General features: G+C 44.3%; 1 protein-coding gene across 5 annotated transcripts in view; it reads right to left on the bottom strand.

Annotated features, from left to right (window-relative positions):
* Nucleotides 1–14,541, bottom strand: part of fzr1 (fizzy/cell division cycle 20 related 1) — a 119,442-nt gene that overhangs the window by 41,714 nt on the left and 63,187 nt on the right. The window lies entirely within an intron of this gene.

Genomic DNA, 14,541 nt, shown 5'->3' with positions numbered 1-14,541 from the left:
GTATACACACACACACACAGATATATATATGTTGCAGGAAGACAGGCACTCACGTATAAGTAGGTCCAAGGGAGCCTGGGTGCAGTCCCAAAATAATAGATGGAGTAGCTGTAGAGAGAGTCCGCACTCACAGGTCTTACAGAAAATGTAGAGGTGTTTATTCAAATCAACATCTGCTAAGATGTTGATTTGAATAAACACCTCTACATTTTCTGTAAGACCTGTGAGTGCGGACTCTCTCTACAGCTACTCCACATATATATCTGTTTGTCCTCTTATATCTTTACTTGCACGGTCTCTCTTTGTGCCCATTCACTAGTATTTGGCGTTTTCTACACTCTGGACCTATTTTGTTTAATGTTTTTATTTACTTCGGGTTGCTAAAAGGTGTGTCCCAACCCCTCCCACTCTCACCTCCCCATTTTAAAGGGGAACTGAGACAATCAACAAAAAACGAAACCAAGGCAAAATTACACAGTATACTGACATTACCTTGTGTTCAGAAAACAACCAAACTGGCACTGTTCATTCAGGCCCCTAGGGGCCATGGTACCTAGCTTCTTAATCCAAAAAGTCTCCCGTTGTAACAACATCCGGTCTCTGTCCCCCCCACGTCTGGGGGCTGGGACATGGTCAATCCCTATAAATTTAAATGTTGGCAATCTATGCCCCAGCTCCAAAAAATGTTTTGCTACCGGTTTGATTGTCTTCTGATCACGAAAGGCTGTACCTATGCCATCCGGATGCGGAGTGTAAGGTCGGTCTTCCCCACATACGATAGCCCACACGGGCATGTCACCAAATAAACTACAAACGTTGTAATGTGTTGTTTAATTTTTATTTTCTGTCCTGTCTGAGGGTGGTGGAAGTATTCACCAGGGGTCATGTATCTACATGACATACAACTTGGGCATTTAAAACAACCTGGTTTATCTGGTTTAAGCCACATAGGCCCCTGTGTCAAATAACTCCTAACCGGATCTGTTACTACCAGATGATCCCGTAAATTTCGCCCCCTCGACTTTTTGGATTAAGAAGCTAGGTACCATGGCCCCTAGGGGCCTGAATGAACAGTGCCAGTTTGGTTGTTTTCTGAACACAAATTAATGTGAGTATACTGTGTAATTTTGCCTTGGTTTTGTTTTTTGTTGATTGTCTCAGTTCCCCTTTAAAATGGGGAGGTGAGAGTGGGAGGGGTTGGGACACACCTTTTAGCAATTAGGTATTTATTAGGATGTTTTAACATGGCCATTTGTATCTTGAGAAAGGCTCAAGGCCAGAGCCGAAACGTTGATATGATGGCAACTTTGAAATAAAGATCGAATTTTTTAAGATAAAGACCCTGGAGTGCGCTCATTAGCAGTTAAGTATATTTGATATTTCCCAAGCGGCACCCGGGCACTATTCTACAGTAATCGTGAGTGCGGATCGCTTTTCTGAATATATATACATATATATATATACACACACACACATATATATATATATACACACACACACACAACTATACACATATGTATAAATAAGTATCTATAGAAAACTTAAGTCTGCATTATAATAATAGTTGCTAAGTCTTTTTACTACAACAATGTAATGATACAGAAAACAATTTACAAACAGCGCTAGCTTCTGAGCTAGCTTCTATCTAAGAACACTTCCTTAAAAGTGCTGTTACTAACAGGTACTTAGTTATTTCAAAATACAAAAAAAAGTTTTTTTCACCTGTGCGTACGTGATCAACCAAATAAAATATAATAAGACCACAGAGGAAATAATCTTCAATCTAAGCAATAGTTGAGCACAAGGTTTTAAAGATCAATAAAAAAGTCAAAGAAAGTTAGAATATTGCAGCATGTATTTCCACACCCACATATAGATAAAAGACTGAGCATTCAACTTTATGCTAGGGGTGGAGATAGGGCTAGAACTCTACTACATAGAGAAAGCAGATGAATATTGAAACAGGATACCTTGGTGCCTAAAGGCAATTAATAGCTTCCACTGTTTTTTGCTATCTGTCTTATGTATTTTGATTATTAATTGCTATTGATTTTTAATCTGTTCTCCAAGCCAAGCTGGTTGTTGGGCAGTATAGTCAAGTGCTGCTATCTACTGATCTGACTGTGCCAGTGGCTACTTAGTATGCTTGCCTAAAGTGGACCTGTCACCCAGACATAAAAAGCTGTATAATAAAAGTCCTTTTTAAATTAAACATGAAACCCAAATTCATTTTTATATTAACACTTCCAAATCCATTATAAAGGCATTAAAAAATCCCAGCTGCCTTAGGCATATAGGCGGGGCAGACAACTTTAGCTTTCCATTCAGCACTACCTAGATGTCACTGCACATCTCTTTCCCCCTCCCTCCTCATCTAATTGTGTAGCCAGTGCATGGGCCTGGGCATCTGGTCCCCCATTCTGGGGCATTAAACAAGATTTTGGCATGATACAAAGTTTATCTTCATAATAGTTTCCATAAAATGATAAAATGATAGAAAATAATTAGGAGTTATGTCTTAGGGTGACAGGTCCCCCTTTAAAGGCATTTTGGCATTTTACTGCCAGTAGATTCGCCACAGTAGTGCCACCTAGAACACTATATTTATTCTGCAGACAGCTTTGCCATACCTGAGTAAAGAGCCCTAAAAGCTTTCTCTGTTTAAGATAGCAGCTACCATTTTAGCTTGGCCTTCCTAGCTTCCTGCTGCAGCTCTAGCTGGAGGGGGGAGTGAATTTTATAAGTTCATATGGGAGGGCGAGCAGGAGAAGGGAGAGAGCTGCGCAGACTCTGGCCGTGGGAATAAAGGATTTTTCTGAGAGAGGAAGTCCGACACCTCTCTATCAATACCCGTGATGGCAGCTACGAGTATTTAGTCATGCCCTTTGGTCTGTGCAACACTCCTGCTGTCTTCCAAGAATTTATCAACGATATCTTTTGTGATGTTGATATGTTGTGTGTTGTGGTATACCTTGACGACATTTTGGAGTTCTCCTCTTCCTTGTCAGAACATATTACTCAAGTCTGAGTTACTCAGAGAGAATAATCTCTACGCTAAGCTGGAAAAGTGCGAGTTCCATAAGTCCAAGATCTCCTTCCTTGGGTATATTGTCTCATCTTCCGGCTCTGAGATGGATCCTGCCAAGGTTTCTGCAGTGACTGAGTGGCCTACTCCTGTAGACTTAAAGGCCATACAACATTTTCTTGGCTTTGCCAACTTCTACAGAAAATTTATTAAAGGTTTTTCCCTCATTCGTAAGGACTCTAAGTCACTTTGGTTCTCCTGTGGCCCAAAAGGCCTTTGAATCACTGAAGTCATCTTTTGTCTCTGCTCCGGTCCTGATCCATCCAGATACTTCTACCCATTTGCCTTGGAAGTGGACGCCTCTGATACTGGGGTAGGAGTTATTTTATCACAGCATATTGATTTCCAAGGCCCTATTAACCCTTGTGCCTTTTTCTCCCGGAAATAATCATCTGCCAAGAGAAATTACGATATTGGCAATTGGCATTAAGTTGGCCTTGGAGGAATGGCGTAATCTCCTAGAAGATGCTTTACAGCCTGCTACAATTCTGCCGTGATGTCAGCGGACACGTCAGTTAGCAATATTTAGGCAGGGGCAGGTCACTCAGTAGTGATGTTTGGTGTGTATGGGACCGGTGGGATAAATAAAAACTGATGAATTCAATATCTTTTTATAATGTTCCCATAAGGAGTTAGATTTTTGGTCCAGTCCGTACACACAGGTGGTTAAAGAATTCACAGTGTCCTGCTAATGGCGACACCCCTTGCATTCCTGAGGCCTGGGGGAGTGTCCAGTTACCTGATCCCCTGCAAACTGGGATAAATAGTCAGCTCTTCTGACTATACTTGGATTTACTTTGGAGGACCACTTTCGATTGGAGGTTTATCCTGTGGAAACACTTGCCTCCAGGGCTAGAAGGACTCTGTTTGGTATAGTATAGGACTTCTATGTTTTTCCCTTTTATTTTAAAACTGTTTGTACTTATTTCATCGTATATCCTTTTTGTAACATCTTGTTTTAAATTTGCAGTTATACCTTTTATAATATTAAATATAAAATTTAGTAAGTTTGTCCTTGATGCTCTAAAACTGTGTAACTGTGTTGTGTGCCTTAGCCCTCTGCATGCTGTATGCTGATTAACCCTTTGACTGCTGGTAAGGAGAGTGTGTGTGTCAGTTCCTTAAATTAACCCTTTCTCTACCAGTGTGCTTGGCATCTCTCATCGCCAGTGTAAGAAGTATGAGAGTGGTGGCAGCAAGTTGTTTATGAGCTTGTGAGTGTTGGTTGGTCTTTGGGGTGCTGTGACGCTAGTCTGACCTGTGTGTCAGGTGTGTGAGACTGAGCAGGGGACCCTCTAGACAGCCACGCCTAAAGTCACGTGCGTCTGAAGTGATGGAATCATGACAAATTGTTTGGTAGTGGTGGCATATTGTTATTTAGAACATTAGTGCTTGGATTAAGTAATTGAACCTTGCACTAAAGACGGTGAATCCTTGAAAGGAGGAAAGACACTTCAAAGACACTCAGTCAGACTTTTTTTTTTTTTTTTTTAAGACATACGTGTTGCAAACAGTTGCCCCTTCCCTTCTTGTTTTTCTTTTCTATCTTTTATTTTGGTAATGTGTTGCAAGATGGCAGCATTTTATAAGAGGCAAACCAAGCAGACCTTCATCAGCCTCTGTGAGCAAAGAGGCATTGATGCATCTGACAAATCAAAGGAGATGTTGGTTTGTGCCTTCGTGGAACAGGAGCAGCAGAACTACACCCCTGAGTCAGGAGACTATGCCACTCAGGACATGCAAGTGATGAACTCTGTTCCTGGATCCTCTCAGCGAGAGGATAGTAATAGCTGCAGTGGGCAGGGTGACAGAAATTCATCCTTGAAAGCAGCTTGCAATTGTTGGGTTCAGATGACCCCCAGCTGCACCTTCAGCTGATCCTGCAATATCAACAGGCTGAAGCGGGAAGAGAGGCTGCAGCAGCAGAAAGACAGGCAGAACGCCAGTATCAACTGGAGTTAGCAAAGCTCCAGCAACAGAGATTACCCCCACGTTCCAGTGAGACCTCGGAATTGCGCCCTTTGATAACCTCTGCGGATAAATTTCCAGTCATGGACAAAGATGGTGACCTGGATACCTTTTTGCCGTGCTTTGAAAGAGCTTGCAGACAGAATCACTTACCCCGTGAGCAATGGGCAAAATACCTCACACCAGGATTAAAAGGTAAAGCCCTGGATGCTTTTGTGGACTTGCCACCAGAGTTTGATGAGGACTATGATGCTATAAAAAATGCTCTAATCAAGAAATACCATCTCACCCCAGAGGTGTATCGTAAAAGGTTCAGGACTGTACAGCGTGGGCCTACGGACAGCTACTCTGATGTTGTGAGTACTCTCAGAACCACATTTAAATCTTGGCTGAGGGGACTCTCTGTTACCAAATTTGATAGCCTGGAAGATCTGATGATAAGAGAAATTTTTGTACTCACCGTTAAATCTTTTTCTCTTGTCCTACGATTGGGGAACACAGGCACCATGGGGGATGAAGATCCTGCCGCTTGGAGAATGGACACTAAAAGGTTAAAGTAGCTCCTCCTCCTGCTCAGGGCTTCGTTCCCCGCCTACTCCCTCTACTTATCAGTTTTTACCGAAGAAGGAAAGGACCGAGACTGGAATTCTAACCCTTTAAGGAGAAGGAGCTCCCCCCTGAGAGACCCCCGTAGGTAGGAATTAACTGATCTAAGTTTTGTAACTGTTGAACTGTAGTATAACCTATGTTGAACCGTAATATAACTTATTAACAATAGGGAGGGAAGGCCTGTGTTCCCCAATCGTAGGACAAGAGAAAAAGATTTAACGGTGAGTACAAAAATCTCTCTTTCTCTTGCCTACATTGGGGAACACAGGCACCATGGGGACGTCCCAAAGATTCCCATGAGGGTGGGACCTCCACTTAACTCTTAGTTCAAGGAAGAACTTTGAGAAGGTATGTAACGAAGACCATACCGCGGCCCTACAAACCTGTTCAGCAGAGGCCTGATTTTGCATGGCCCACGAAGTGCTTAGTGAACGTGTAGAATGGGCCCTGACTTGAGACGGAGGTGATTTTCCTCTGATGGCGTAGCCTCTAAGTATGGTAGCCTTGATCCACTTGGCAAGGGTAGGCTTGGAGGCCTTCAGACCCCTTCTGGGGCCCTCTGGTATGACAAAGAGGGTGTCCACCCTTCTGATCTGTCTTGTTGCTTCTATGTAGGTTCGGAGCGAGCGTACTACGTCCAGAGTGTGCAGCTTCTTCTCCAGATGGTTCTTGGGGTTAGGGCAAAGGGAAGGCACGACTGTCCTGGTTAAGGTGGAATTCGGATACTACCTTTGGCATGAAATCCGGGGTTGGTCGCAATACCACCTTGTCAGAGTGGAAGATGGTAAAAGGAGATAGCAGATAGCTCCGATACCCTTCTGGCCGAAGTGATTGCCAGCAGAAAAACGGTCTTGGCCATCGAGTTGTTAGAGGTATGGAATCCAGAGGCTCAAATGGGTCCTCCTGCAGCACGGACAGCAGGTCCCATGGTGGAATGGGGTGTCTGTAGGGAGGAGCGATCCTCAGGGCACCCTGTAGGAAGGTCCTAATGTTAGGCCGTACGGCCAGCTGTTGTTGGTATAGGATGAATAGGGCTGACACCTGTACCTTTAAGGAGCTAAGGGCGAGCGCCCCTTATGGAGTCCCTCTTGGAGAAAAACGAGAAGGCTGCCCTCATCCAGGGCCTGTGGGTCCCTATGGTTGGCCTCACACCAGCCTATGAATGTTCTCCATATCCTGTGGTAAATGCAGGCCGAGACGGGCTTTCTCGCTCGCAACATGGTTGGTATGGCTTCTTGCGGAACACCTGCCCTGGCGGGCGAGTGACAGGCAGGCGGGGGGGGGGCGGATAGGGTTTTTTTTTTACCTACCCTATCCGTCAGCCATTAGTGCCCAGTAGTGGACCCAGTGGATACCCGGCGGTGTTTTGTATGCCACAAGGTGGGCCATGTCAGCATAAATTGCCCAGAGAAAAGGAAGTCTACACTTACTGGGAAACAGACCAGCTCATTCCCCTGCTGTTTTGTTTGTTGCCGGAAAAGAGGGAAATAGTGTGGATAACTTACAACCTGTTACTGTGGGTAACAAGATCACTGTTGGACTCATACAGAGCAGAAGTTACTCTGGTGCGGCCAGAGATGGTAAACTCTGAGGACATTATTCCTGGGAAAACCATGGAGGAACCAGCCCTGCAGTGCCCCTTGCACGTGTATACCTTGATTGGGGTGCAGGAAGCGGTATAAGGGAGGAGGGAGTGTCTGATGCTATTCCTACCAATGTGTTGTTGGGCACTGATTTGGGCAGGCTGGTTTTCCAGTATGTGCCTGCAACTGCTTCCCAGGAGTCTGTTCCGCTATCAGAGACTTCTGAACACCTGATGGTACTGTGTTATGACTCTGTACAATCTGGTAGAGTGGGGAATAAATAAAGGGGGGCCACCGAATATCCTTCTGTTACAGAGGTTAACAATGTGTCCAGCGAACCTATAAGGAATGTTGGCGGGGGGGTTGTAATGTTGATCGTTCTGTTGCAGTTGTGACACGAAGTATGGCAGCTCAGCCCTTGCCTGCAGACCTAGGGGAAGGGGTAAATACCTAAACTTCCCCTTGTTCTGAAACAGAGCACATAGAAAGTAATGATCCTCTGCCTATAATCTCAGTCTCTCTATGTCCAGAATCTACAGTCAGCTCCTCTGACTTTGAGGCTGCTCTGAAAACAGATGCTAGCTTGGAGAAACTGAGGTCTCTGGCAGACAAACCCCCTACTGAGAATGACAGAGAAAATTTATTGGGACAAAGGAACACTGTACAGGAAGGTAATTCCCTCTGACCCATCTGAACCATGGATGGCAGAGAGACAGTTAATTGTTCCCTTTAACTACAGAGAGCAGCTGTTAAAGGTAGCACATGAAGTTCCCCTCGCTGGGCACTTAGGGGTACAAAAGACTAAAGCCCCTCTAACACACAGGTTTTATTGGCCCAACATGAGTACAGACATTGCTAATTACTGCCGTTCTTGTCTTACCTGCCAGCGCATTGGCAAATCTGGAGATATTGCCAAGGCTCCACTGATCCCCTTACCCATTATTGATGAGCCATTTCAGAGGGTGGCTGTGGATATTGTCAGGCCCTTAGCCATACCCAGTAGTTCTGGGAAGAGGTTCATTCTTACAGTAGTTGATTATGCAACCCGATACCCAGAAGCAGTAGCCCTGTCTTCCATAAGAGCAGACAAAGTTGCTGATGCCCTGCTGATCATATTCTCAAGGGTTGGGTTTAACCGGGAAATGCTCACAGATCATGGCACACAATTTATGTCTAGTTTAATGCAGAGTTTTGTGCAAAAAGGTACAGGTGGAGCATCTCATTGCTAATCCATACCACCCACAAACCAATGGCCTTTGTGAACGTTTCAATGGCACCCTAAAGCAAATGCTTGGTTTGTAGACTCCCAGGGCAGCAACTGGGAGCGATATTACATACCAGGAAGTACCCCAGGCCTCCACTGGTTTTTCTCCTTTTGAGCTCCTGTATGGGAGAATGGTCCGTGGGCCCTTAGATTTAATCAGGGAAGCCTGGGAGGGGAAAAATATAGGCCCAGAAGACTCAAAAACAGTGGTATGACCGTAATGCCAGAGAAAGGGTTTATGAAGTCAGTCAGAAGGTGTGGGTTTTAATTCCTATGCGCCAGAATAAGCTACAGGCAGCATGGGCTGCCTGTAGCTCACTATGACACAACTGCTTGTGCCCTGCCAGTTTGCCTACTGAGGATGAAGTGGACTCCTTGGTCGACTTGCTAGCATTCACAAAGGACACCGGGTCCTTTGCTGATGCACAAATTAATCCTCAGTTAACTGAAGGGCAGGAGTGCTTGAATCATATCAACAAACCTTTTCAGCAAAGCCAGGGAGGACACACCTTGTTGCTAATCACATAAATACAGGCAGCCATTCCCCTTATAGAGTTTCCTTAGAGGTACAAGCAGATATTAAAAGAGAGATAGAAGAGAGTTAACCGTTGATGTAATTCAGAAATCCCATAGTGCCTGGGCCTCACAAGTAGTCCTTGTCCCTAAGAAGGACCAATCAACCAGGTTCTGTGTGGACTACCGGAAGTTAAATGCTATAACGGTCTTTCCATGCCAAGAATGGATGAACTCTTAGATAAATTAGCAGGTGCCTGCTTTTTAACCATTAACCATTAACCTGAGTAGAGGGTATTGGCAAATTCCCCTCACATCAGATGCCCAAGAAAGATCTGCATGTCATTCCCTTTGGGTTATTTGAATTTAAAGTCATGCCCTTTGGCATGAAAAACACACCTGCAATGTTCCAAAGAGTTGTGAATGGTTTGCTAGAAGGGATGGAACAATTTGCAGTAGTCTATTTAGATGATATTGCTGTGTTCAGTAGCACCTGGAAGGATCACCTCTCTCACCTGTCCAAAGTCCTAAGTAAAATCAAAACAGCCAGTCTGACTATCAAACCTGGCAAATGTCAGATTGGCATGACAGAGGTGCAGCATTTGGGACACAGGGTAGGAGGGGGCACACTCAGACCAGACACAGGAAAAGTGGATGCTATAATGGCTTGGCTCATTTCACAAACCAAGAAACAAGTTATGTCCTTTTTTGGAACTGCTGGCTATAATAGAAAATCTGTTCCAAACTACAGCTCACTGGCCAAACCACTGACAGATTTGACAAAGAAAAAACTCCCAAAGGTAATTTTATGGACTCCTGACTGTGAAAACTCCTTTTTGGCCTTAAAAAATGCCCTAGTTAACTCTCCAGTGTTACAGGCCCCAGATTTTACACGTAGGTTTGTTGTACAAACAGATGCTTCCACCAACGGCCTAGGTGTGGTGCTCAGCCAGGTGAACCAAAGTGGAGAAGAGCTTCCTTTTCTATACCTAAGCAGAAAGCTGCTGCCAAGGGAAGTGGCCTATGCCACCATAGAGGACTGTCTGGCCTTGCAAAAACTACAGCCTTATCTATACGGACGTAATTTTACCGTTATTACAGATCACAACCCTCTTAGTTGGCTTAGCTGCACAGCTGGCGACAATGGGAAATTGCTCAGGTAGAGTTTGACTCTCCAACAATATGATTTCACTATCCAACACAAGAAGGGGAGTGATCAAGGAAATGCAGATGGTCTGTCACGTCAATAAGAACCCTTCCAGCATGAGCATGGTGCAGATGACCTGTGAGTCAATCGCCCCTTTCTCACTCTAAAAAGGGGAGGTGTCATGATACAGGTCTGTAGGGGTTAATCAAGCAGGCCAAAGTATCACAAAAATCTTCCCCAATGTGCCAGAAACATATATATAAAAGGCCTCTGGTCACTAGGGTCTGGAACCAGCCACGTGTAAAGGCCTCACAACCTGGAATGCCCAGCTCTAATCCTTGGCTGGTAAGAGCCATGCCATGTGGGGGAGTGAAAGCCCACATGGGGGTGACTTAGAGTTCACATTGGGACCTATCATAGGTAATGTGGAGGTCACACCATAACCCAAACTCACAAACATCTATTGTCCCAGAACCCATACCATTTATACTAGAGGTACCAAAACCTGAATACAGTGGAGGAAATAATTATTTGACCCCTCACTGATTTTGTAAGTTTGTCCAATGACAAAGAAATGAAAAGTCTCAGAACAGTATCATTTCAATGGTAGGTTTATTTTAACAGTGGCAGATAGCACATCAAAAGGAAAATCGAAAAAATAACTTTAAATAAAAGATAGCAACTGATTTGCATTTCATTGAGTGAAATAAGTTTTTGAACCCCTACCAACCATTAAGAGTTCTGGCTCCCACAGAGTGGTTAGACACTTCTACTCAATTAGTCAACCTCATTAAGGACACCTGTCTAGTCACTAGTCACCTGTATAAAAGACACCTGTCCACAGAATCAATCAATCAAGCAGACTCCAAACATGGGAAAGACCAAAGAGCTGTCCAAGGATGTCAGAGACAAAATTGTAGACCTGCACAAGGCTGGAATGGGCTACAAAACCATTAGCAAGATGCTGGGAAAGAAGGTGACAACTGTTGGTGCGATTGTTCGAAAATGGAAGGAGCACAAAATGACCATCAATCGACCTCGCTCTGGGGCTCCACGCAAGATCTCACCTCGTGGGGTGTCAATGATTCTGAGAAAGGTGAAAAAGCATCCTAGAACTACACGGGAGGAGTTAGTTAATGACCTCAAATTAGCAGGGACCACAGTCACCAAGAAAAACATTGGAAACACATTACACCGCAATGGATTAAAATCCTGCAGGGCTCGCAAGGTCCCCCTGCTCAAGAAGGCACATGTGCAGGCCCGTCTGAAGTTTGCCAATGAACACCTGAATGATTCTGTGAGTGACTGGGAGAAGGTGCTGTGGTCTGATGAGACCAAAATAGAGCTCTTTGGCATTAACTCAACTCGCTGTGTTTGGAGGAAGAAAAATGCTGCCTATGACCCCCAAAACACCGTCCCCACCGTCAAGCATGGGGGTGGAAACATTTTGCTTTGGGGGTGTTTTTCTGCTAAGGGCACAGGACAACTTATTCGCATTAACGGGAAAATGGACGGAGCCATGTATCGTGAAATCCTGAACGACAACCTCCTTCCCTCTGCCAGGAAACTGAAAATGGGTCGTGGATGGGTGTTCCAGCACGACAATGACCCAAAACATACAGCAAAGGCAACAAAGGAGTGGCTCAAGAAGAAGCACATTAAGGTCATGGAGTGGCCTAGTCAGTCTCCGGACCTTAATCCAATAGAAAACCTATGGAGGGAGCTCAAGCTCAGAGTTGCACAGAGACAGCCTCGAAACCTTAGGGATTTAGAGATGATCTGCAAAGAGGAGTGGACCAACATTCCTCCTCAAATGTGCGCAAACTTGGTCATCAATTACAAGAAACGTTTGACCTCTGTGCTTGCAAACAAGGGTTTTTCCACTAAGTATTAAGTCTTTTTTTGTTAGAGTGTTCAAAAACTTATTTCACTCAATGAAATGCAAATCAGTTGCTATCTTTTATTTAAAGTAATTTTTCGATTTTCCTTTTGATGTGCTATCTGCCACTGTTAAAATAAACCTACCATTGAAATGATACTGTTCTGAGACTTTTCATTTCTTTGTCATTGGACAAACTTACAAAATCAGTGAGGGGTCAAATAATTATTTCCTCCACTGTATATGTTTAATTTACTATGGCCTCTCATACAAGTCCAAACATAACTGGATTCGGCCACTCGGTTTGTCGGATAGGAATATCTGGGCAGGGGCAGGTCACACAGTAGTGATGTTTAGTCTGTTTGGGACCGGTGGGATCATTCAGAATTGATTAATTTAATTTCATCTTTCTATTATGTTCCCACAGCCTTACTGCTCACACGGCACGAAGCGTCAGTCCCCAATAGCGCACCGCTTGGCTTTTTGAAATATCACAGGAAAAGAGGAGAGCATTGTTCCAGTTAATATCAGGAAAATTAAAATCCCCCATCACTTGCCCCAAACTAGCAGCCTTTTCTATTTGCAACAGGAGCTGAGCCTTCTCCTCTTGTGTTATTGAGCTGGAGTAGGGGGCACATTTACTTATCCACGAACGCTCCGAGCGTTCGTTCGGTCCAATCGTATTTTCCACCACTTTTTTGTACCTTGCGTGTGACTTTTTCGGCGCTTTTGTGACTTTTCCGACACTTGCGCGACGAAAATTTTGTGACTTTCGGATCGCCAATATGATATTATCGTGACTTTTTCTCATTCGGGATTCAAACTCGTGTTTTGATAATGCCCCTAGGTGTTGTTGGAACTTGTCAGTGCAAGTGGAAATGGATTTCAGTTTACTGCTTTCCCTCTTCTGTTTGCCTGCTCCCCAGTGAGACCCAAGAGCATGCGCAAACTCGCCGACCGCAGGTTTTTACAATCGCATACGGCGCAGTGGGGGAGTTGTCCCCATTGCTCCGTATGCAAGAAAAACTTTAATATTTTGGAGCAGCAGGGCGGCCGCCCCCCAATTTGTGCCTTTCCACAAATCCGGGCCTGTACATTTGTCTGTTCCTGTGTATCCCTTGTGGGTGCACACTATTGCTAAAGGGGGTTTTAGTCTTTTATAAATTTATCCTTACCTTTCCCCAAATCCAAAACCCCCCCTATTTTTTTTCTTTTCTAGTTTAGGTGCGATCCAATATGAAGGGCCGTGGGTGAGGGAGGAAGGGTGGGGTGGGAGGTGTGCATGGTGAGGGTGGGAGGAAGGGTGGGAGGCAAGGGTGGCATGGGAGGTGTGGGTGGTGAAGGTGGGAGAGGCCGTGGTGAGAGTTGAAGAGGCCGTGGTCCTCGCAAAAGCCCAGCACACATGCTCTCCTCTTTTCCTGTGATATTCTGCTTGGTATAGTATAGGACTTATATGTTTTTCCCTTTTATTTTAAAACTGTTTGTACTTGTTTTATCATATGTCCTTTTTGTAACATCTTGTTTTAAATTTGCACTGTTATAATATTAAAAATAAAATTTAATAAGTTTGTCCTTGATGCTCTAAAACGTACCTAACCTCTGAGTGTGTAACTGTGTTGTGTGCCTTAGCCCTCTGCATGCTGATTAACCCTTTGACTGCTGGTAAGGAGAGAGTGTGTGTCAGTTCCTTACATTAACCCTTTCTCTACCAGTGTGCTTGGCATCTCTCATCGCCAGTGTAAGAAGTATGAGAGTGGTGGCAGCAAGTTGTGTATGAGCTTGTGAGTGTTGGTTTGTCTTTGAGGTGCTGTGACACTAGTCTGACCTGTGTGTCAGGTGTGTGAGACTGAGCAGGGGACCCTCTAGACAGCCACGCCTAAAGTCACGTGCGTCTGAAGCGGCGGAATCATGACAAAAATGCTTATACAGGTATAGGACCCGTTATCCAGAATGCTCGGGACCAAGGGTATTCCGGATAAGGGGTCTTTCTGTAATTTGGATCTCCATACCTTAAGTCTGCTAAAAAATCTATAAAACATTAATTTACCCCAATAAGATTGTTTTGCATCCAATAAGGATTAATTACATCTTAGTAGGGATCAATTACAAAGTACTGTTTTATTACTACAGAGAAAAAGGAAATCAATTTTAAAATTCTGAATTATTTGATTAAAATGGAGTTTATGGGAGATGGGCTTTCTGTAATTCGGAGCTTTCTGGATAACGGGTTTCCGGATAAGGGGTCTGATACCGGTATTTAAATTTCTGGCAAGGAGGCAAGTTTTGGTTGAATAAAAACCAAGCATAATGCCAAACAGAGCCTTCTGTATGCTGCCAGTTCATATAAAGACTATTAAGTAGCCATCACAGCTCTAATTTGGCACCCCCAGGAACTTTTCCTATGCTGGTGTTGCTCCCCAACACTTTTTCCATTTGAATGTGGCTCGCGGATCTAAAAGGTTGGAGATCTCTGCTCTAAGCGAACCCAGAGTG

This window comes from Xenopus tropicalis, chromosome 1 (genome assembly GCF_000004195.4).
Source record: "Xenopus tropicalis strain Nigerian chromosome 1, UCB_Xtro_10.0, whole genome shotgun sequence".
Lineage (NCBI taxonomy): Eukaryota > Metazoa > Chordata > Amphibia > Anura > Pipidae > Xenopus > Xenopus tropicalis.
The sequence above is the reverse complement of the archived record's forward strand: the minus strand, read 5'-3'. Positions and strand labels throughout refer to the sequence as shown.